This window comes from Pelobates fuscus, chromosome 2, assembly GCF_036172605.1.
Source record: "Pelobates fuscus isolate aPelFus1 chromosome 2, aPelFus1.pri, whole genome shotgun sequence".
NCBI classification, from domain to species: domain Eukaryota; kingdom Metazoa; phylum Chordata; class Amphibia; order Anura; family Pelobatidae; genus Pelobates; species Pelobates fuscus.
The window spans coordinates 255,044,334-255,069,883 of record NC_086318.1 but is presented as its reverse complement, the minus strand read 5'-3'; the positions used below and the strand labels follow the sequence as shown (position 1 = coordinate 255,069,883).

Sequence of the window (25,550 nt, the reverse complement as noted above, 5' to 3'; positions counted from 1 at the left end):
ATCTCACTGAATCCTTTGTCTTTGTCAAAGCAGTTTGTCCACTTGTGACATATGCTGTCATCATTTTGGCACTGTTCCCTGTGACACATTAAATCATTTTGCAGCTTACCTGAATTATGCATCTGCAATTCAGGCAGCAATTATATGGTCTCTTTGGATCTCTGTTAGTTGCTATGTGTTGAATTGAAGTGAATCTTTACTGCATTACACTGATATTACATTAACGACAATATAGCAATGTTAGTAACAATATGTTTGCCTACTCTGACGTTATGAAGACCTAGCCCTGCTCATAGCTCACCTCTTAACTAGCATATATCCAATGTTGTATAGCTTCAACAGGAGAAAATGTATTGGACTTTAAAGAAATATAAATGTCTTTAATACAAAATGTAATACAGTAATGTTAATACAGTTTACCTGCCTTACAGCGACACTATAGTCACCCACACCACTTCATGTCAATGCAGTGGTCTGGGTGCAGTGCCTCTGACCTTTTAATCCTGCAAATTAAACAGTTGCATTTGTTTTAGAAACTGCAATGCTCATATTGCAGGATTAAGTCCACCTCTAGTCGCTGTCAGTATGACAGTCACTAGAGGCACTTCCGCTGCACTGACCAAGTAAAACTCAGTCACGTGATGCGGAAACCCCCAAAGGAAATCTTTGACTCACTGCTTTGCAATGGGAAAGGTTGAATGTGCGCACATGCTTCTCTACGAGGAGCATTGGATATAAAAACATCCTTTAGCACCCTTTAAAAGAATTTCTCATAACGTTGATTGTCAGACCTGTTATTTAAAATATATTGCAACTGACAATCGCTTTGCAGTTAAATTTTTTATTTTACATTTATTCCTTTTAAAGTACTGGCTGTGCAAGCTGTTTTATCCTGCCCTCTGAAAATATGTATATATATATATATATACCAATAGAATTGTGGTTTGGAAAAAAAGTGTGGATGTAAACTCCTTCCACCTGAAGTAGGTGGATAGTTAATACATTGCATATGCCTACCCAGAATCCCTTGCAGTAGTGAGAGCACTGTTAGAGTGAGATTTCTGTGGGAAAACCAAGACTTATGGCTTGACTGGTGTGTGTATTTGTGTTTAGCATATATATATATATATATATATATATATATATATACACACACACATTTAATTCTAAACATATGAAAATATTCTAACCTTACAGCAACACTATAGGCACCCACACCACTTCATGTCAATGTACACAATTTTCCATACATACATTTTGGGTTTATTTAACTTTATTCTACCTATGTTTATTTTTCTAGCATATGAGATGAAAATAAAAGTGTTATTACTTGCTTAATATAGTTGTTATGGTGTCTACTGCGTGTCCCTGCAGGCTTTTTAAAGTAAACACTGCTTTTTCGTAGATAAGGTAGTGTTTACAATATTACCTAGGAATACCTCTGGTAGTAGTCACTCTGAAGGTAACTAGAGGGGCTTCTTGGATCAGTACTGTACAATCAGAGATGCATTGATTCAATGAGTGGGGCAGCTAAGCATTTTGTCACGCGTGCGCAATAACCTCCAAATGGTTTCCAGTGGGCATTGCATTGGCTGAGATCAACAGACCTGTTCAGCGCAGGAAAACAGGTGAGTTTTACACCTTTTTAACTGGGACAAGGGGGACCGAGGATCTAAACGGTGGTTTCAAAACAATAGTGTCAGGAAAATGTGTTTGTATTTCTTATACAATAGTGTTACTTTCATGTTATGAACATATAACATAAACTGTGACGGCAGGTGCTGTGTAAAAATCATTTCACTTTTAATTTTATCTGTGTTATTTCAAAAATCGGATTCTTCAGTCCGTGCAGAGTTGGCCATTTGCAGAAGCTGCTGCTTACAAGGAGATCTCCGGGTCAGGCAAAAGACATATTATTTTTACAACAGTTAATCCTGTGACACCCATTTGCTGTTATATGCTGGAGTTGTCTGCACCTCCGTATAACTTATCCCCTTAGTGACCGCGGACATACCAGCACGTCCGACAAAAAATGGTCGTTAACGACCTCGGTCGTACCTGGTACATCCACGGCAAATGTGAGCACTGGAAGCGATAGTGATCGCTTCCAGACACTCTAACAGTATTGCAGCGATGCCTCGCCTGACTGGCAGGCCGCCGGTTGATCGTTCCCTGGAGCGATCACTTATGGGTTGCCCCACATGGTGCCCAGTAGTGTAGGAGAGAATCAGAAGCCATCAGGCAAGTTTCCGATGCTCTGACTGTGTGCTGAGTGCCTCAAGGGGTTGAGGCACCCAGTGAAGATAAAATAGTAAAAAAAAAAAAAAAACAATCTTTAATCAATAAATAAAATAACATTTAAGTATTTACCCCTCCCCCAGGACCATGGATGTACCTAGTACGTCCGCAGTATTCCTATGCACTTACACGATCACCGTCGTTCCCCCACCAGCGATCAGTGTTCCTCTCCATCTGGGGGGACTGTCTGACAGCCCAGACAGTCCCCCATTGGCAAATTAGGACCCCACGGTCCATGTGGTCGCTCCTATAGATAATGTCATACTAAGTGTATTTTTTTATTAATATATTCATATAATAATATAAAAATAAACTTAGAGTAAAATGAAACACACACATATATATATATATATATATATATATATATATATATATTATATAATAGCTATTATATTTAGAAAGACCATTTAATGTCGAGAAAAACTGTATATAATATGTGTGGGTACAGTAAACGAGTAAGAGGAAAATTACAGCTAAACACAAACACAGCAGAAATGTAAAAACAGCCCTGGTCCTTAATGGTAAGAAAATTGAACAACGGTCTGGTCACTAAAGGATTATTAACATAATGAACTTTTCAGTATGGACAGACAGGTGTGTGTGGCAATAAGGCTGTACTACTGAAATAATGTAATAGTAACAGCACCAGTGTATATAACAGTATTTAATACATTTTGCTGAAAAAAAAAAAAAAAAAAACATTACAGATTCCTGTATTAGGCAAATTATTATGCTTGTTGTTTTTTTTTTTCTATCAATAGTTTGCATATTTTTATAGCTGCAAATTACAGTTTACACATCCTAGAAGTGATTATAATTCAAGCAATTGCTGAATATTCCAATCACAATTCTCTTTTGTTCATAGTTCAGGGCTGGATTTGAAAGTTGGACAGCTGAGTAGAAGGTTGCTGTAGCAGGATTATAGGACATTCTCAACAGTTAAGTAAGCATTATATATAGAGCACTGACAAACAGTCATGTGAGAACAACGCTAGTCAGGTAAACAAATCATCTAGTAGTCTCTAAGGCAGAATATACCAACAAATTAAATTAGCTGTTTAATTCAATCCCCAGGAGACTCAAACTATACTATAATGGATGTAGAATAATGTAACACACCACGATTGACCTAAGGTAGGCTTGAATTTTTTTTGTGTGTCATAAATGTAAAGATTTATCTATCTTAATTAATACATGGCATAATACACAAACCATGAAATGGAGCACTTGCTGTATACACATTATAAGGATTTAAAATCATAAACTCCAAACACTGTAGGCTGCAGTTTGTACTGCAAACGATTATTGGTTTTATATTAAAACAAGACCACCCACAAGAAAAAAAGATTGGGGATATATGGCGTTTGCATGTTAGTACTGAGCAAAACTGACGTATGACTATGCAGAGCTGAAACAATTAGTTACTTTTTATTTTTGGCGTTATGATAAAGGTTGGTATGAGGGCTGAGCCTATATGTTAAAAAAAGAAACACAAAATGTAGGTGCTCACTATATACTTATAATAAAGGCAGCAGTCAATCATACAAGGATTCCCAAAACCTAGTGGAGATAAAGCTAGAGTAGAATTAAATAATAGATGACTGCGCCTCAGGAAAAATGTAGCACATAAGTAAAGTTACACATGAACCACACATACATACATATTTTAGTCGAATCTTTATCCATTACACAGTGTCAGGTATCTTGAAAAAATCGAGAACAATAATAGTGCAATATGTCCTTAAATATAAGTGAAATAAAGTGCTGTAGCGAAGGCTCACTCACAATTTATAGAGCTACAAAGAGCTCTGCTGTTTCAGGCATAGACTGTATAATCCCCATCTTGGGATATATATTCAGCAGTGGTGATGGTTGAGTTTGCAGTATATGACATATGTGGAAACAAGAGTGAAGATATCCAATAGTATAGCATGTATCATAAAGTGACTGTATATATGGAAAACTAGGTATCCTACTCACATGACATAGAACATGGACTTGCTCTAGTGTGGAAACGTTTTGTCATGTGAGTAGGATACCTATTTTTCCATATATACAGTCACTTTATGATTGTACCACCAAAACGTTTCCACACTAGAGCAGGTTTCCTCAGACTGGAGGGCACAGGAACATAAATGATTAACAGGGCACTATAGTGTTAGGAATACTCATTTGTATTCCTAATGCTATAGTGTTCAAAAATGTGAGGTTTTAAATAGATGGAATGTGGCTAGAGATGGACACTAACAAGATTTTTGTGCACAGGGCACATGAAGGTCTAAGGCTTGCACTGGTGACTAGTTTGCAGATTGAATGTGTGGGAAAGCTTTGATTTTGTCAGGTTGGAAGGGATGAAAGGGTGGTCAATTGCCACTGACGTTTCCCCTTCATTTTTGGATAAATCCTCTATTTTGAACTTGAAATTACTCCCCGTTCTTCCTCTCAAAAATAAAGATGGCAAAAGGAAAACGATTATTTATTAGATCAATCATTGTAACAGTAAATTCTCTCATTTTTCAGCACGAGTCTAATGCTAACCATAGTTGTGCCTTTTGTATATTTCATATATAAAGTTAACTGTATTTATATAATAATGGCTTCAGACAGTCTGCTCCACCAGCTAGCTAAATACCCCCCAAAAAATGTAATTCAAACATTTCCATTTATAAAAAAGTAAATATAATGTAATGTTATGTAAATAACACATTTACAAATATCAAGATAATATATGACAAGAAATATCAGCCAATAAAAGAATCATGTTTTACCTGTGTTTAACGCATGCTAACCATGTAAATCTGCAACCGAATAAGTCGTTTTATCATATGATACAGAGAAGCAAATCACAATTGTGTCAGTACTCAATGTTTCTTCTTTTGTAATGCATTGATTTTATGCCGTAAACATGGATCATGCCAAATAGCCCCTTACAAAGCATCAAAATCTACAACAACAGAAGTGCATCTGTATTTATCATTTCACACGTGTCTGCTATTATGCTGCAAAAATCACAGCAAGTGTCTTTGTCATGCCATTCCTATCTCTATTAACAAAATCTCAGTTTGGGAACACAAAAAGCAAAGAAATACATTTATGTTTTCTCACAAGTTGGCAGCTAGCCATTTAATTTTTTCCTCCTCTATATAACTGGGCCATTGTATATCTTTGTAGTCAGATGTAGACAAGAGTGGGTGAATAAGACAGCAATTTCTTTAATCCCACTCCCTAAAGTATGCTCTAGTTGCAATTTAAATGATAACAAGAATCCATGAAAACACTGTATATTGTTTTGTTTTGTGTTTTGGTTTTTTTTACAAAATATCTATAGAAAAAGGCATGCAAAAAGAGATAAGAACAAGAACAATTTCCTTTTCAAGATAAGTTTAGCTAGATTTTTGATAGACATTGGAATGGCCTCCAAGACCACTTCCTGCAGGGCAAAAAGTAGATTCATAGATGTTTTAGAGCTGCTGCTTTGGAAGGCTTTATAATGTTGAAACATCATGGAATTTGCAGTTCTACCATTTGCTCATCCCTGCTCTAACCCAATTAAGCTTTACTGTGTCATTGCAGTAAAGCCTACTAATGTGGTATGTTAATTCTTGCTTGTTTTGCCTCCTTCCTTCCCCCCACCCAGGCTTGTGAGTAATGCATTGATTTAATTTTTTTCTATACGTTTTTTAAATGATTTCATATTTTTGGGTAAACTTTCAAAATAATTTTTTCAAAAATAATCCTTACGCAATATATTTATGACCCTCCGTGAGAAGGGTGTCTATTTTCTATCAAACATGTGGCTTATCTTTACTCATGTTGCTTTAACCCCTGCATCAAAACTGAACTTTGAATTCTGTGTTGTTTTTTTTGCTCAGAAATGCTTTAGACTTAAGAAAGGGAGGTTCTCCCAAAAGCTTGTCATTACAAAATTCTGTTAGTACAATAAAAAAGGAAATACAAGATATGATTCTCACCTGTTATTTTACATATGCATCATTGGACTAACACGGCTACAATCTCTATCTCTCTCTCTCTCTCACCTCACAAAAGGTCTATAATCTTAACTCATCTGACAAAAGATAGCTTTCCTATAGCAAACTCACTGGAGGGAATGCGATAGAATGAATTGGTAATCTCAAAATTATCCAAAGCTGATAACGGCCTTTTAAACAAAGTAAAAAGTCTTGCGGAGTTGCTCTTCTCTTCTCAGAAAGACTGCAAGTAGGCATACTTTATCAATACTTAGATGTAGAGGGCTGCTATCTGATTATTGTATGCCTTATCAATCACATCAAATATACCCTGGTAGATCTTTATCTCCCGAATATTACTCCGACTAGAACATTAAAAAAGATTCTAGATAAAATGTTGGAAGTTAAAGAAGGTTTTTGTATAATCGCCAGGGATTTTAATTCTATTTTAGATCCAACTCTAGCCAAAAAAACGCATGAAGGTCTAAAAAGTAATAAATTAGTTATCAAACAAGCTAAATCTTTGAACAACATTCTAAATCAATACAACTTGTTTGATATATGGAGATTAATCCACCCTTTTGACAGGGATTATACCCATCTTTCCAAAACTCTTATTTCTTACTCACGGATTGACATGATCTGAGGAAACTTACTTTTTATAGAGGAAGTTTTAACAATAGAGATAATAGACAATGTGTGGTCAGATCACAGTATAATGTATATAGGATATAGAATGCACACCATAACAATCTCAAAAAAATATTTACATTTTATTATGTACAAAAAAGTACCAGAATGTAAACATATAAGAAAAAATAAATATAAACAAAGTAACAGAAGTAAAGGCAGATACAATAAAATAATAGTAATAAATTACCACAAAAATCCTTACAAGCCTCAGACAGAAACACGAGTCACCAAACCCCCCCCAACGTTTCGGCACCAACTGGCTGCCTTTATCAAGGGTACCTGTGATCAGATCACAGTATAATAAATATGGAAACACAAAATAGGTATCCACAACTAAATAGATCTACTTGGAAGCTTAGTGATTTTCTTTTGAAATATGAAAGCAATTATGAATATTTGAAACAGAAATTAGAATTTTTCTTCTTAGACAGCAATCTTCAGGATACTTCACCAATTAATAATTGGTGTGCTTTCAAGGCCGTTATAAGTGGACATCTCATTAAGCTTCAGATTTAGAAAAAAACAAGGTATAAAATGATCAACTTTATATCATATGCTTTATACCTTGTCTAAGAGGAGCAAGACTTTTTTACAAAAGAAATCCTGACCAGAATAAAATCAAACAGTGTTTGTTGGATCAAACGATAAAAACTTTAGAAAAATTAAAGCTAAATTATTATTATAAGGGAACAAAGCAGATAAATTGTTAACCAAGAAATTAAGAAATAAACAAACAATCAATTATTTAAATTAATTGATGGAACTAATATATAATTAATAATACTAATATGTGTATAAATCCCCGAGATATATCAAAATGCTTTAATTCCTATTATTTTAAGTTATATAATCTGATCCCTTAAACAAATAAAGAACAAATCAATGCCTATTAGAAGAGATTTTCTCTCCCTTCTTTGTCCGAAAATCAAAAAGATTCTTTAAATAGACCTATTTCTACAGAGGAGATACAGGCTCTAATTACCCAGCTAGAAAAATATAAGACCCCTGGATTTACCGACCAATTCTATAAATTATACAGTCATAAAGTCATTGGAGCTATGGTTTCAACTTTTAACAGCGTCATTAAAACAGGAGAATTCCCAGTTGAAATGACCAGAGCCAATATTATGCCAATTCTAAAACAAGGGGAAAAAAAAACACAGAGGTGGTAAACTATTGACCAATATCATTAATAAACGTGGATGTTAAGATTTTTGCCTCAGTAGTATCTAATAGACACAAACCTTTGATAGAATACCTAATTCATTGAGACCAGGTAGGTTTTGTCCAGGGCAGAAATTCTGCAACAAGTGTCTGAAGGGTAGTGGGCATTTTTGATTTCGCTAAAAATAGATGCCTTCCCCTCCTGACTCTGTCACTGGGTGCCGAGAAAGCCTTTGACAGAGTCGGGTGGGATTTTATGAAGGCTTCTCTGGAGAAATATGGTATAAAAAGAGCAATTTTTTACCCTATATAAAACTCTTTCTGCTCGCACTATTGGACCTAATATTACTGCAGATTGGTTCAAACTTTCTAATGGCACATGACAGGGGTGTCCCCTTTCTCCCCTACTTTTTAGTTTAACCATCGAACCATTAGCCGGCTAATATCAGAGACTGCTCGGAGATAAATGGACTAATAGTAAATTCCAAAGAAGCTAAAATTAACTTATACGTTGATGATATTCTTGTGACTATGATAGAACCTTTAAATTTCCTGGAAGCTTTTATGAAAGAAATCAATGAGTTCAGTCAAGTTTCAAATTTTAAATTAAATATGTCTAAATCTAGTATGATGGTATTAAATGTGAGTAAACTCCACATTGAGGAGATCCACTCTCAATATAACTTTTCCTGGGGGAAAAAATGGTGTTTTGAATATTTGGGTGTTAAAATTGTCAAAGATGTAGATAGAATAATGGAGATAAATTTTCTCCATATTTTCAGACAAACTAATGCAAAAATGTGGATATTTCGTGGATGGGCAGAATGAACACCATACGTGCAAAATTTTTACCCAAATGTCAATACCAGTTCCAGATGAATCCCCTAAAAATCCCAAATAGCTGGCTATTGATGAGTCAAAATTTGGAAGGGTAAGAGACCAAAAATCAATAGAATGGTATTAGGGAACAAAACAGAAAAGGGTGGAATCAATATGCCCCTGATTGGTTATATTTACAAGGCAACCATGATAACAGATATCTATAAATCCCAATTGTTTTCCTCTAGAGAATTGAATGTAATGTTTTCCTCCAGCGAATTGAATGTAATCTCGCAGGGGTGAAGAATTGGGATATACTGATATGGAATACTAAAAGGAAAAAAAAAGAGAAGAATGAAATGGGTCAGAACATTAGCTTGGTAGTTGAAAATCTAATGTATGAGTGGGAAAAACTAAAAAGAGTATAAAATAATCCCATCATATCACCAGATAGGTATATTAGAGCAATTTATAGAGGATTTTAGCATCAAAACCTGGATAACGGTTGGGATAGGTTATATTAAACAATTGATTCAAGGAAACAATATCAAAACTCTTCCCCAACTTCAAGAGGATTTCTCCTTACCAAACCAGGAATTATTTACCTATCTATAACTCAAAATTTTTGTAAATATATATGTTCTGAGACCCTATTTGGTTCACGATTCCCCTTTATCAGGATTGTTTCATTAAAAGGCCCATTTCCAACGCCATACATTGTATAAGATCAACCCCCTCTCTCTCCCCCCCCCCCCCCAATCCCTGTTCCTTCAGCAATATCTAAATTGGAAAAAGAATGAGGCTGTAATATGGACAAGGATAGTTGGTATAAGGCTCTTCACTATGTCACCAAAAATATACATTGTTTAAATTACGTAGAAACATTCTACAAAGTAACCAATAGATGGTACTTTGTCCCAGATAGGTTGCATAAGATCTATCCAACTTATTCTGAGGTTTGTTAGAGATGTAATCTAGAGGTGGGTATATACAAACATACCTGGGGAGACCTAATGCACATGCGCGGCAATGCCGCGCATGCGCTTTAGACCTCTCCATAGGAAAGCATTGAAAATGCTTTTCAATGCTTTCCTATGGGGATTTTAACAACGCTGGAGGTCCTCACACAGTGTGTGATAATCTGTGCTATGATCCAGGAAGTGCCCTCTAGTGGCTGTCTAGTAGACAGCCACTAGAGGAGGAGTTAACCCTGCAAGGTAATTATTGCAGTTTTAAAAAACTGCAATAATTACAGTTGCAGGGTTAAGGGTAGTGGGAGTTGGCACCCAGACCACTTCAATGGGCAGAAGTGGTCTGGGTGCCTGGAGTGCCCCTTTAAATAAGATCTTAGAAAAAGTAATATACTGTCCTTAGATGCCAAACAGGCCTTGAAAGGGTCAGGTGGGATTATATGTATCATACACTTGAATCATTTGGTATCTCAGGTTGGTGGTAGAAAGCAGTAAAATCTCTATATTGTAACCCAATGGCTAGGGTGGTTGGTCAAATTTATGATCTAGTTGGTTCTCAATAAGAAATGGTACTTTTCCCCATTATTATTTGTTCTTTCGAAAGAGCCTTTTTCAGATAAAATTAGAAATAATATTAATTTTAATGGATTCCCTCTAGATATAAAAGATTAAAAAATGTCACTGTATGTGGATGACATTATAATCACTTTAACTAATCTTAAAAACTCATGAATAATGCAAGGATGAGATATCAAAGTACAGTCAGATTTCTAAATATAATAAATGAAATGTCCAGAAAACAATTGGTAAATTCAAAATAAATATAACTTTAGTCAGGCATTAAAATATTTGGATTACCTAGGAGTTCCTTTGTGAGATTAAAAGGACAATGAAATATAATTTTATGAATTTACTTGAACTTCCAAATAGATTGTTAAAACAAATTGGAGAAATACTTACTTACTTTACTTACTCATTGACATAAAAATAAGTTTACTAATTGATATACCAGAATAGATATTTCCTACAGAAAAAAAAGAAAAAGTAAAATCTGCTGCTAAATGTCTAAACGTTTTTAGAGATCGTGAATTAAATACTCAAAATTTCATTATTAAGAAATGGAAAGGATATTTTGAAACTGTTATAGATAAAAAGCAATGGAATAAATCATTTTGAAACATAAGCTCGATGATTCATGATTTGTCCTTGTTAGAAAATAATTTTACATTAATTAATGAATGGCATCTAAAACCAACCAGATTAGCAAACATATAGCCTCAACATTCTAGAATTTGCTGGATCGGTTCATTGGGTACTTATTTGCAAATGTGGTAGGGGTGTCAATAATTTAGAAAAATATGGGATATTAATTTTTGCCTTTTTTAAATGCATGCAATAATAAATTGCAAAAAAGTCCTAACGTAGATTTGCTACATTTAGAATGGCCTATATTATTACAAGAACAAAATTACTTACACTTCACTCCTTAATAGCTGCAAAAAATGAATTTCTAAAACCTGGAAGCAAATTTAACCTTTTACCTGGGTACAATGTAAACATCAAGTATGCTTCAAAATGTACATGGAAAAAGAGGTTGGATGGATTAGAAATGTATCAACTAGAACTATTGAGTCTCTGAGCTTACGTGAGTGAAAGTTAAAAGAATACCTTTCTAATTGATATACCATATTTTCTGTGTCTGAAGTGAAAATGTTACCTATAATACATATTGTGTCTTTTGTATTTTATTGGGGAGATAGGCTTTTCTCAGGAACAAGTGTTTGTAAGTATCTTATTGTAAATAATTGTAGTATTTTTGCCAATTGTCTTTGTATATTTTGTCATTTGTATTTGTATAATGTCTTTTTAAAATTAATTAAAAAGTAAAAAGAAAAAGAAAAGTCACATCTTACCTAAATAGTTAATTACTTAAACATCCCTAATTTTAATGTTCTGCTATGAACAAGAAAAATATTTAAAGCCAGGCGACAATTTTTATTGTTTGCTGGTATTCATTTAGCAGCAATTTTCAAATGATTACAACACATAATTGGCCGAAGTCACCAGGTGCCTAACTGGTTTGATTGACCGAAACAAACGAAATATTTTAATACTATGAACCTAGATCATTAGTTGCGAAATTGGCTCTACATAAGAATTTCTGCCTTGCTCTCTTACTATATCTATGCATTTGTAGATTTGTATCTACCAAATTGAAGCAAATTATGATCAGACTGGCAGAAAGACTGCAATTTCAAACCTTAATCAGAGCATGAAAACGGTTGTGTAGTTTATCTTTTTTTAAACAGTACGGCATTTTAAAATACATTTAATTCTAATAACATTGAAACTTAATAGGTTAATGGCTAGACAGGCATATATTCTGATTCCAGAAATTTCTTAACACATAGACAAGTATTAGATAAATAACAAAAATACTAAAATTGGTGTGTAATAGAGACGTATTTTACATATAATGTATCACTACCTTCTATAATAATGATTTTCTTGGTCAGCATGTAAGACTGTACAGACAAAATAACTCAAGTTACTATGTCCAAAGGAGTTATGTGTAAAGTAGCTGGTAAATTACATTTACCAATAAAATGGCCATTAGAAAAATAAACAAAATCGGGACATCACATTCCAGTAAGATTCATTTTTGTCCTAAACAAACATGTTCCATTAGATTTTTGGGAAAATGACATTCCATTGAGTGGATGTTGTGATAAAGGACATTCTATGAATCAGCCAGCTACGGAATAGCTCAGGACGACCAACCAAACGCTGATCAACCCAACCCAATGTATACATGAGGTTAAAAGAGAATAGCTGAATTTAAAAAAACAAGATAAAGATTAATTCCATCATATATTATATATATAATATCATATATCGCATATATTATAGGACAGGGGTAGGCAATCTATATCTCCAATAATGCTTTTACAGCTATAATGCTGTCAAAGCATCAAGGGAAATGTAGTCCAAAACATCTTGAGTGCCAAAGGTTGCCTACCCCTGTTATAGAATATCTGAAAGCATTAAGTAAATGTGTGTATATATATATTTGAATGATATAAACAAATCTACATCTGAAGAGTTTCATTCTATACCAAATATATTGTAATATAAAGGCTGAAGTCAGTTTCACAATCCAGTGACCTGTCTTAGTTCCATTAAGGCTTTCATCAAGAATTTTTTCCTGATGATATATTTGTCAGTATTAATAAAATAATATATATATATTTTTTTTATTTATGTCTGACTCAATAATCACTATAGCAGAAATCTTAAGTAAGTAAATATCTTGTTTAATAATGTCCACAACATTTAAATGCAGTATGTATTATGATCAGTGTCAGAAAAATATTTCCAAATTCAGCCAAACACGATACACAAGATGCATAAACCATTTTATGTCTCTGGCACCACAGCTACTTAATGCTAGTGTCAAATATTTGCAAACATAATTGATAAGATATATTCAATGCTAGCTTATTTTCTAGAAGTGAAGCTGCCAATCAAAGTGTGTTTTGTTCTGAGCAACAGGCTCTTCTGAACTGACATATTCCATAAGTGCATTGGAAAACATCTCTGCAAACAATTTGTGGTTGGCATCTGCAAAAAAAGAGGTTTCTTGAAAAAACAAAACAAAAAAAACCCCGTAAGTTCAATAATTGTTTGAGGCAGATGGGTTGAGGCTAAATAGTTGAAGGAGCATAGAGAACAAAGCACATGTGATTGCTTAACATATCAGGGGAGTCTTTGAAGAGCAATACAAGCTTTTAATCAGCTGACTGTCACTGTGCATTGGCTCAGACTTCACTCTGAAAGAGCAGACAAGCTGAACCATCACTACAGTACTAAACTTGATAATCAGTCAAGGCCATTACTAAAGTGTCACATCCAGTGGTTATGTAAAATAGTAAGCAAACTTTAACCCCAGGTTTTTAAATTCACTGAAATAAAATATATTTATGTTGAGAATGATAGCCATCCATCACAGTGAGCAATCAGAAATATAAATGCAGTTAGATACTGAGTGTCATAGTATAAGAGGGTTCTCTAAGCTCTATGTAAACATATGGACCAGTTCAAAGAGTAATCAATTTGGTGGATTTCACCTCTGTAAAATAAACACACTCACGTTTTATTAAACCATATGAGAAGGGATATTCTGGATAGTAGATTTTTAACACAGAATTTGAGAATTTTTTCACAGTCCTGTGATATCAAATATATTGAGATGTCGCTATCCTATCATAAGAAGGTCTAGAAGATCTATCGTATGTTTGCCTCTTAATTTTATAATTGAAAATTATTATTGACTGTAACATTCTCTTTTTTTCTTTGGGATCCATTTAACAGCTGCTAAACGTATTTTCACCAAGTGTGTAATGTATTTGTATAGCAGAGATTCTTGACAAAGCTTTCTTGATGTTTTTTTATATCTTGTCTCGAATAGACCCTGATCACCCATGTACACCCAATGAAAAGCTTGCCTACTTGGAATAAATCATATTACTCTCTGATGTAAAAATAAAATTTCCAACCCATCTCTAATTTCCTCCGATTCTCTTGAGAAGGGAGCTAACTCCGAGAATGAAACAGAAGGAGATTTGCTCGTTTTCTGGATCATACCACTTCCCTTTGGAGTGCGGCTGCTGGAGAGTGAAGCTGAAAGTAGATATATTTACCTGAAGGTCTCCCTAGTAGGTGTTGTCATCTTTTTTGTCTTTTATATTCAGTACTTGGTGCTTCACCCTCCATGAACTGCATCAATGGCAACTCTTGCATATGCGCAAGACTGCAACACAGACACCTATTGAGGATGTCACAAGTTTGTGGAGTCCTCCATAGATATACTCTAGCACCACCTTTCTTACAGCTGTGCTACAGCCACAGCTTCAGGAATTGGGACAACTTGACAGTGTAGGTTTCTGTTTTTGTCAAGTTTCCTCAACCTTGCAATTGCCCAGAAGTCAAAGTAGTCTTTTGATTACGCTGGAATTTCAATGAAATTCCAATGCAGTCAAATTTCATGATGTATAATTTGTGAAATACTAAGATTTTTCCAAGCCAATTTAAGGTACCCGGGCACAACTCTAGGGGAAAATGTAGGCAAATGGGAGGGATAAAGTGGGAAAAAAACACACATACTGAGTTGTAGAACCCCAAGGGAACAAGAGTTGATACTTGTGAAATGTTCATCCTATTTCCCTAATATCAGTTGGCGTGGTTTTGAACTCTGTTTTACAGCTAATACCATTGCAAGCTGATCTGATTTGCCATTTTAAGTAATATCTTTCTTCTGGTTATACAGTGGTATTACGTTCTTTTTTTCCTGCAGTTTATCTCTTACTGACACATTTAGCAAATAACAGTCACATTTAAGGAGATGTAAACAAGTATGTTAGGATGAATTCACCTGGCAATTTATTCATCCTTTAGTAAAATGAATCTTTAGAAAACAGCTTTCTTTGTTAAAACAGAATCTTTACTTTTTTGGAATGAGAAAAACATCCAATTTCCACGACATATTTAAAAATATAAAATGGAAGAAAAAAAAAGACTATCTCAAATCTGATCCAATCAAAAGCAAAGAATACTAACTATGATAGAACGCTGAAAGCTGCAAACCTGACAGTTCTTACTAAATCGTGTTATCCTTTGCTGTTGGAAGTGCAATGGATTAGCTCAAAAACTTATCAGAAAGAAAAGCAATACACCCTCTACTGCCAGAGAGATGATAACAAAGATGTTACCTCTGGGTGCAGTTTATAGATCAGGACGGTGAAGCACAGTCAGAATAATTTCTTGCTTAATAAAGAAAAGTCTATTTTGCTAAGACCAAAATAGGTGGACAGAGAATATAGTTCCATGTGAATTAAAGGTGAAATGCTTATGTTCAATGATATATTTGTTTCATCCAGTTAAGGAGTGAAATCTTAAACCAAAGTGAACGACTGCTCCCATGCTATTTGATTTGTTAAAATAAAGAGCATTGTAGTTCGTTGCTAGCTAAAAGAAGGTTGAAGACAATTGTATTACTATTTAGATATTTCCTTTAAGAAATCACAAAATAAAATAAAAAAATTAACTCTTTCACAAGCAGCCACTTTCCTAAAAACAGAAATAAGTAAATAAAAGATAGAAAAAGAGGAGCACTAGGATTGACCTAAGTCGGACCTAGAATGATGTAGAAGCATTATCATTGGACTGCATGGGCTTTACAGCTCGTATGTTAACACCTTGACTATAACTAAATCTGGGTTGATTGTATTTCTCATGCATGGAGGTTTTCTTTCATTTGCATAAACTTGTCACATTAATAAACAAATAACAATAATGTGACTTTGGAGTGGTAACAGTGCCACGAGAAACCATGGCACTATAGGAGCTGTTAAACTTGTGGAATGCGAGTTTAATATTTAGAGTATTTAAGCATATCCTATAATAAACTATGATTAGCAGCATGAAAATAGTGGGTCAAGATACTGGATTAGGACCTAATTAAATAGAAGAGCTGCCAATCAATTTTGTATGTTGCTTTGCGAACTGCAGTGTTCCCCAGCTTGATATGAGAAATTCAGATGGAAGTTTTATAAGCAGAAACATGTGTTAAGTTAGTAGCTAGAGCTGAAATAGACTCATTTTGTTTAAAATGTGCTGTATGGAAATTTAGAAAGAGATGCAATTTTCTTAGCCTATATATGCAAACGTAAATGTACAAAGTGTCTATATACTATTTGTACGCTTCTATGTAAGTTTCCATGACTATATATATATTTATATATATGTATGTTAAATAGCACAACCTTAACAGATCTTACTTACATTTTTTAATAACATACAGCTTAATATAATTGGTATTTAATTTATACAGATCTCATGTTCACGATTTGTTAAATATCTGTTAAAAGGTAAGGCATCGTGCAAATTAAAGTATGGGAAGTTTTATCTTTGTTGGAGTCAAACCTCCCTACTATCATCCAATTAAAAATAAATATGGTTGGTTAAACACAAAACAAAGCAAAGCAGAGGCAACCATGTTTAATAGGAAAATCGAATTTCACACACTGATGATATTGCTGTTTTAAGCATGAATAGGTCAGATAACCAGGCGTAAGAGGCCAGAGAGCTGACATTCTTCGAACTGCATTTCTCATATTTAATTTCAGGGATGAACACAATGTAATAATGCATTTTAAGCCAATAATTGTGAGCTGGTTCTGCAAGGAACCTTCATGAATTACAATTAATCTCAGATTCAGCAATAACCGTTTTGCATGGACGTTTATATATCACAATTAAGATTATTATTATTCCTAATGCAGTTTTTATATATTCACCTTGTAATATCAACATTGACATAAAAGATGCCGCTTTGTAATATTTTATGTAGTCAGAATAAAGCATCCATTCTCAATAAGTTGAAAATATGTATTGTGTGATTTATTATGTGGTCTAATCATTGTATTGTAAAGTTTAAAGAAATAGTAGTTATGCGTGTTAGTAAAAACACAAAGTCAGTATTATAATTTCAAAAAAGGTTCATTTGGTTTCCCCTGACATCCAGAAAAAAATTACAGATTGGTTGGTAGAGCCTAGATCTGAGAAAGCATTAAAGTATTACCCAGAATGCACATACAATAAAAAAAATCTGACCTGAGCATAAAGCAAGAGTCATTCCCTATCTTGAAGGTAAACACAGAACGCTAATTTCTTAATCTGAGGTGCTGCTGTAAAGTCCAAAATATTTGTAAATATATTAACGTTAATGGGATAGCACACACACCAATGTACAGTTTAAAATTTTTCATAGAGGCACTTTGGGTGGGGTGGTCCCTCTACTCCCTCTGAATTCCGTTTAAGCAGTGAGTATTGCAGTAAAAGCCTCTCCAATAGTCCCAATTTCTGCAGCACAGTCCTGATTTTGGAGTTCTGTTCAACCATCTCATTTTAGTTCCCTAGTGTCCCCGGATGTCTTCAGGCAGCACAGCACTAGTGCAAGCACTAGCACTTTGCAGAGAGGGCTTCTGCAGCAGGATGGGGACCAACCAAACAGGTCTCACCCCCCATAGGCCTCCCCACCCATCCTGATCTCATACTTATCCCGATATTGGAAGGTATGCACTTAGCATGCGTATCCCCAATGTTAACCTTGGTATAAGACACAGCTTTGGCTTAAACATACTATGGTGGGCTTAAACATGCTATGTCCCTATTGTGTGACTAAATCCACAAATTTCTTTGATAATATATTTGCTAAGATAGGGTTTTTTTTACATTGATTTGTAAGATTTAAAACTGCATTTTTCCATGTGCTCTTTTCCCTTAATATGTATATGCTATTTTCTAATATGTTTTTTTTCTATATAAGCCTGCCTGTCTCTCTTATGAGCTTATGTTGTGCTTTTACCATTTAGAAATAAGAGTGTATTTTATGATAAAGTGTTTGACTCGTGTTACGTAAGTCTCCTTTGATTGGTATGTAAATATACGTGAAAAGGTAATGCTTTACTTTTCAGCCACCTTGAAAATAGAGTTTGTCTGCTGAACTGTGCACTACCTTTATTAAGGGAATGTTTGGACATTAATTGGATTAAATAAGAATCCTGAAGAATTTTATGGTTTGCTCTTGGAAAATTTTATAACAATCATTTGCACTATTTATTTATTGTTGTTCTAATTTTGTATATGACTGTGCAGAGCTATCTTGTTTTCAAAAAAAATGAGTATACTTGTTGCACATGTTTATGTTTTTTCCTGTTTAAATAAATGTGCTGAAAATCTTATTATAATAGAGTGTGTAGGGAAGTGCACTCACTCCCATCAGTCTGAGCCAGGGTGCTTTTTCTGTACTGGAACCAAAACACCAGATTCCCAAATTTGTAAAGAAATAGAGGTCCAGGCCCTGCTATTTGCTTGTTAATTCCATGCATTCACATGTGTACTGTATACTAATGGATTGTTTAAACTCACCTATATATACTGTGTTAGTTGATGTATTTGTTCGCTTGAAAAACACCTTTATGGTCGAAACGTTGCTGTGGTTCCATTAAAGTGCCTATTTTTTTTAACCAAGGAGTGCCTCGACCTCTATTTCTTCTGAAAATCTTGTTAGGCACATGTGTGGGGTCAAAATTATTGAGTGGGGGACTTCATCATCTAGGTCTTTGGATAAGGAATGATATTAACATACATAGACAAGAGAGTGCTCCTATAAATAAATGGAACAGGGCCCTGATCCCTCTTTGGCCACTCTCTTCGCTTGCCTCCACCGTTGATTTAGCTGTGAAATAATGTGCTCCACATACCTAAAATTAACTATGCTACTTTGATCAATTTGACTTTAAAATAAAAGGAACTTTCTTCTCTGAACAGGTCGGCATGTCGTTGATCATGGTTCCAGTATCGTGTTGTGGTGTAAGTCTCCCGGTCATGGAATCAGATGTGCATAGCACTTTTGGCGGTTCATCCAATGCCTCGTTGGGGCCTTGCAGGGACCTGCCATGCCCGTGCGATCGCGTTTCATTGCGGTGGGTCTGTGGGCGTGGTAGGAGTCGTTGGGGACCCCAGGGGACATTACAGCAATGCATAAGTCTATTAGTTTATCATTTTATCATTTTGCCTACACATAAGTAAGCCCCTGTCCATCTTTGCCACCTCACACTTAATATAGGCGCTTGACTAACAAGCCTAGCTATTTCTGACTACCCCTACCACATAACATAGTACTGCAAGTTAAGGCTAGTTCACTGGGGTCCGACTTATACTGTTTAATTGAGAGTACATTGTTGAATGTTGGATTTCGTATATATTGTGTAGCCTGGAATTTCTAGCACAATTAACTAAAGATGCACAACCTGTTACACATCTTGAGCCTTATCTAAATCTACAAAAAAAAACGTGCTATCAGCTAACACCATACCAATGCTTATTATGTACTGTTTCTCTAGCTAATACCCACTCAGTTTCACTCTAGCAATTGTTAACTCCGGTCTTATTAACTGTGCACGTATTATCTGAATGTCCTAAATGTGTATCAATGCATGGTATAATCTCTAGCTCGTCAAATGCTTTTGGGGCATGACAAGCGTATATGTAATGACGAAATGCACAACAAAAATAAAAATGTATAAAAAAAATAAAATAAACTTTCAAAGTATCACAACCACTGCAGGGCACTTAATTCTTTACAATAATATTACAAATAACACAATTATTAATATGTAATATTAACAATATACCAATCTTATTTAATCTACATATTGCACAAATGAAAACAACAGATTGTAAAACCTCAGGATTTTTGATTTTCTTTCTTCTATAAATATACAATTAGGGTTAATTTTAAAAATGTAACTAATCCATTTTACCAGACAGATGGCACTGAATATATATATAAAAAAAAAATCCTTGATGTAAATGAATTGTAAGCTTTAGTCTATTATAAGAAGCTCTAAGTTAGTAGGAAAGCTGTAGGTGATATATACCATCCCAAGGGAAATTATAAGCCTTCAAACTCTGAGGCTATCATAACTACCTCTCTTAGCCAAACTGCAGATTTTTCCTTCAAATCTGGCATTTCGTCTGTACATATAAGACAGAATTCTGGAATAAAGCCAACACAGTTTAAATTGCATATTTCTGTAAATGATAGAAGGAAAATTGGATACACTGTAGATTACTTACAGACTGGTACAGCAACAATAAACAAACAGCTAAATTGTATTTTATACATATATATATATATATATATATATATATATATATATATATATATATATATATATATATAAATACACACACACACACTTAAGTATATGCTAAAGGATCATATTAAAAAAAAATACTAAAATGTTTTGAAATATAAATATATTGTGTACAGAATGAATAACAAAACATAGCTTTACAGAACAAATATTCAGACTATTTAACATGCAACAAAGCCCTTGGGAACAAAGATACAGATCAGACAGAAAGATAAGTATTACAGTACAAGATAAACTGGCATGGCGCAAGTAGCTGTAAATCCATTAGTGTACACAAAGTGCATAGGAAAAAGAACAATGCATAGGAGAAAGAAGTAATGCACAAATACTGCTTTTTTAAAGCACAAAATTAAATGTGCTCTTAAAAGAACACTCTAGGCTCAAGAACAGCTACAGCTTAATGCAGTGATCACGGGACTAAGATACTGTTCCTGCAGGCTCAGCAATGTAAACACTGAAAAAAGCAGTGTTTAAACTACCGTGTATACTCGTCTATAAGTCGATCTCGTCTATAAGTCGAATGCAGTTTTTTGACCAACAATTGTGATATATGCTATGATTCATGGATAAGTCGAGGGTACGTGTTCCCTTATTTGTACCTTATTTCTTTAGTTTTGCCCCTGCATTTGTATGGAATTGTTCCCCTTTTGTTCCCCTTTTGGTTACTGAACCACTGTGTGGTAATCCTTGTTAAAACCTCGTAATCACTGACCAGCCCTGGCTGTTAACCCCAAACAAGCACTCCCTGGGTGGCCGCTATTCATATATATGCAAATGCACGTGTGTCTCCCGAACGCACGCAGCAGTACATGGTTGTCAATGGCATTGATATCTGAGTCGGCTACACAAGCCCGCAAACCCCGCTGAAACTTGTACCCCTGCTCGTTCGACTTCCCGACCAGCTAGGAGAACAGCGTTCGGGAGTCGACATGGCAACGCATTCAATGTACAAAATTCTATCGAAACTAGACTGACCAGTGGATAAGTCGACTGTGTGTTTTTAAATGAAGTTTATGACTAAAATGCCAAGACTTATACATGAGTATATACTGTAACCACATTGAGGGGCTGTGTCATGATCTCGCTCAGGTCAGATAGGAGGCTTTGACCAGAGTTTGACATATGAGCAGGTTTACTTATAGAATGAAATAGGGAAGTGAGAGAAATAAACGTTATGGCAATATGCCCTATAAAGATAATAAACAGGTGTGCAAATGATAAGAAAGCTAGCGATAACAGTACAGGAAGAATAAGAAGACAGGTATAAAGAACAATAAGGTTTCGGGGTAGGAAAATAACACCTTGTAAATAAAATGTCCAGGGGTGGTAGTAAACCAGGTTGACATGATAAATTAGTGTTGCAGGCAATCCAGGTTGGTATGAAGCAGGGTTAGTAGTAAACCAGGTAAGTCATAGGGTGCTTCTCAGGAGCCAGGATCTGAAGTCTTTTCAGTATGAACATCAATGTAAAGGACACTCGGCTGTGGCCTTTTGTAGGATCTGTAATTAGTCCTTGGCAGGTGAGGACTGAGGTGACTAGTGGCTAGGGATGCCACTAGTGGCGGAGAGCTGGAACTTATTTTAAAGAAACAGAAATAAATAATGATAAAACATAGTTGTCAGGATATGATCCTGACAGGCTGCCACTTGGACAGCGACCAGAGGATCTTCCTGTTTGACATTCCACGTCCTGAGTGGAAATGCTGAAAGCTTCCCATGGCCAATGCATATAGATTGCTATGCATGCACATTGCCCCCCCCCCCCCCCCAATACTGGATTGGCTGAGATAATCAGTAAAGATGATCTCAGCCTTAGGATGAGTGTCAGCCTCTGCGAGACCAGCCCTCTAGGGGTAAAAGGGTGGATAAAAAGCATTTATTAAACCTAAATAAGGGGGCCTTGAATCCAAACATTAAACTCTCTTGCGTTAGGAATACATGTTTGTTATTTTAATGTTAGAGTATTCCTTTAATGTAAAAACAGAGCAGTCAATGGAATACAAGCGTGTAGTGATACATTACTAAACACTTACTTAATGCAAGGGCATCTATCATGCAGATATCTGGTGGCACATTTCAAGTGATAAAACCACATCTCCTCTTTGTGCTTGTGTTAGGAAATGTATAGCAATAATACAATAATGCTTTAGATATTATGCTGTTGGCATAGAGATATAAACTACAGAGCTAAGAACAGCTGTACTATCTCCATGAGCAAACAACACCAACCTACATTTTTTTACAACAGACGTTCTCAAGTCTCACTTGCCCTAGAAACCCTAGCTTCTGTTCTTATTTATTGAATGGAAACACACGATTTCAGCTTTGCAAACACACCGGCAGCACAGACTACTTCTATTCAGTAACTATGCAATGTCCTTAACCTATTATTCTCCAATCTCAACCCATTTATTTAGCTACTGATACAGATCTCCCTCCTTTATTTTTTCAGTTCACATTTCTGTACTTCCTCCTAATGTGCTACACCACTATAAATCCTGTCTTTGCTACTCTTGATCTACCCTTTCCTCTCTCCACTCCTTTCTGAAAGTCAATTATTTTCCCTGTTTATTAAAATCTCTCCCTTATTTCACAAACCTCATTCAGCAAACAGTCTCCAAACTTTTCTCTATATACTACCCCGAAACTCCTTCTCTCATCACTAGCCCTACACTAATTTCTCTGCTCCTTCCTTCTCCCTGCCTCCTAGTTCTCGTATATCTTTGTCTCCTCGCCTGCTCCTAGCTGCTAGTGATATTTCTCCCTGTCTCGTATTCTTGAACAAGATCATCTAGAAACCCTAATGATCTCAGAAATCTACCATTGTCCTCAACTACCTTTGTTCAGTCGGCACTTTGCAACAGTCAATATGGCTGCAGTTTATTAAACCTACTGCTATGTAAGTCCTCTTTATCTCAACTCTCTCACCTACTGAGCATTCATCGAGACACGGCTATCACCCGCTGTAAGTTGTACTCCTGCTTCTCAAGGCTTTGGTGAGCAACAGTTCTCCCACATCACCAGACCTTACAAGTGTAAAGGAGGTGACATAGACATGTTTTCTCTCTCCCCACTGTGCCTGTTAACGAATCCCTCTGCCACTGTTCTATCATTTGTTGTTTTCCGTTTTAAAACTATTCCTACTATTTTTTTTTACAAAAAAATACATCTATAGATGTTGTAAGGACAACTGATAAGCTTGTGTTTGAAAAAAATATCATGATTATATCTGCAGTTTCCATTCTTCCCTTTAATGATGACTTGAGATCTCATGGCATCTCATAGGGTAAAGTGGGTAGAACCAGGGCCGGATTTAGATGAAAAGAAGCCCTAGGCTATTCCACTTATGAGGCCCTTTCACCTCCCATTTTTAAGTTTGTAAATTACATGAGAGACAATAAAATACATAATTACTGTGATATATATCAATATGTTAAATGAAACATGTTGTTATTGGTACTAACCTTTATAAAAAATGTGGCACGGATAATAAATAAAAAAAAAGTTGAGATGACGAGAGGGTGGGGTGATTGTGAAAGGGAGGGGGGTGATAAGGAGAGGGGGGGTGATTGTGAGAGGGAGGGGGTGATGAGGAGAGGGGGGTGATTGTGAGGGGGTGATTGTGAAAGGGGGGTGATTGTGAGAGGGAGGGGGTGATGAGGAGGGGGGGTGATTGTAAGAGGGAGGGGGGTGATGAGGAGAGGGGGGGTGATTGTGAGAGGGAGGGGGTGATGAGGAGAGGGGGGAGTGATTGTAAGAGGGAGGGGGGTGATGAGGAGAGAGGGGATGATTGTGAGAGGGAGGGGGTGATGAGAAGAGGGGGGTGATTGTGAGAGGGGGGTGATTGTAAGAGGGTGGGGGTGATGAGGAGAGGGGGTGATTGTGAGAGGGAGGGGGTGATGAGGAGAGGGGGTGTGACTAAAAAAATTACCTTAAATCCCTGGTGGTCCAGTGGGGGCTGCCTGGTGGTCCAGTGGGGTCCCTGGTGGTCCAGTGGCCCTTATTTCCGGTCTGCAGCTCCGCAGAGCTGCAGACCATGGATCTCGCGAGACCCAATCAGAGCGTTGCCGTGGTAACCCGTGGCAACGCTCTGATTGGGCAGTGCACGCAAGATCCATGGTCTGCAGCTCTGCACATTGTGGAGCTGCAGACCGCCAGTCTCAGCGATCGTGGCAGGAGGGGGATTGCAGTCTGCCCCGGGCACCCCCCTAGTAAGTGGCACCCGGGGCGGACCGCCCCACTTGCCCCCCTTAGTCCGCCACTGGTCATATCATATCCGTAGAATTTCTCCTTATTTTCGGTTCAGTGTTTTAGTGTGCACTGTTTTTAGAATAGTGTAATTTTAATTTTGCTAACAATTTGAATGTAGGCCCCTCTTGATCTTGAGGCCCTAGGCTGAAGCCTAGTTAGCCTATAGGAAAATCCGGCCCTGGGTAGAACCCAACAATCTTTGCACTTTCCACTGCTAATCATAGATCTATAATTAAAATTAATTTTCAGAATGTTCTCTACTCAATGAAAAGCAGAACTAGCCATATAAATTGTAGTCCTTCCTGCAGAATAATCTTTATTTTAAAGGAAAAGGAATTGTAGAATAAACTATTTTAAGGTATTAAAAATGTTTTAAATTCATTACGGATTTGTGTAAGCCATTATTACCTGCATTGATCCACAATTTCTTTTAAGTAGTAAGAAAGTAAAAAAAATATTGTGTTTGGTCACTAGAGTTCATTTCTTGGAGAGTGCTATTAAAATGCGTACAGTGCACAAATTATTTCACACTGCCTCAGGCAGTTTAAGACTGTTTGAATTGATTTCTTCTTAAAATCAATTAATACAATGGGTTGTATTATAAG

General features: G+C 35.8%; 1 protein-coding gene and 1 long non-coding RNA gene across 2 annotated transcripts in view; one reads left to right on the top strand and one right to left on the bottom strand.

The window, feature by feature from the left end:
- The window catches only part of PACRG (parkin coregulated), a 483,004-nt gene that overhangs the window by 102,783 nt on the left and 354,671 nt on the right, over window positions 1-25,550 (bottom strand). The window lies entirely within an intron of this gene.
- Window positions 3,315-25,550, top strand: part of LOC134585760 (uncharacterized) — an 87,327-nt gene continuing 65,091 nt past the window's right edge. Inside the window, exon 1 of the long non-coding RNA XR_010086544.1 lies at window positions 3,315-3,432. This is a non-coding gene — a long non-coding RNA (uncharacterized LOC134585760). The remainder of the gene's footprint in view (window positions 3,433-25,550) is intronic.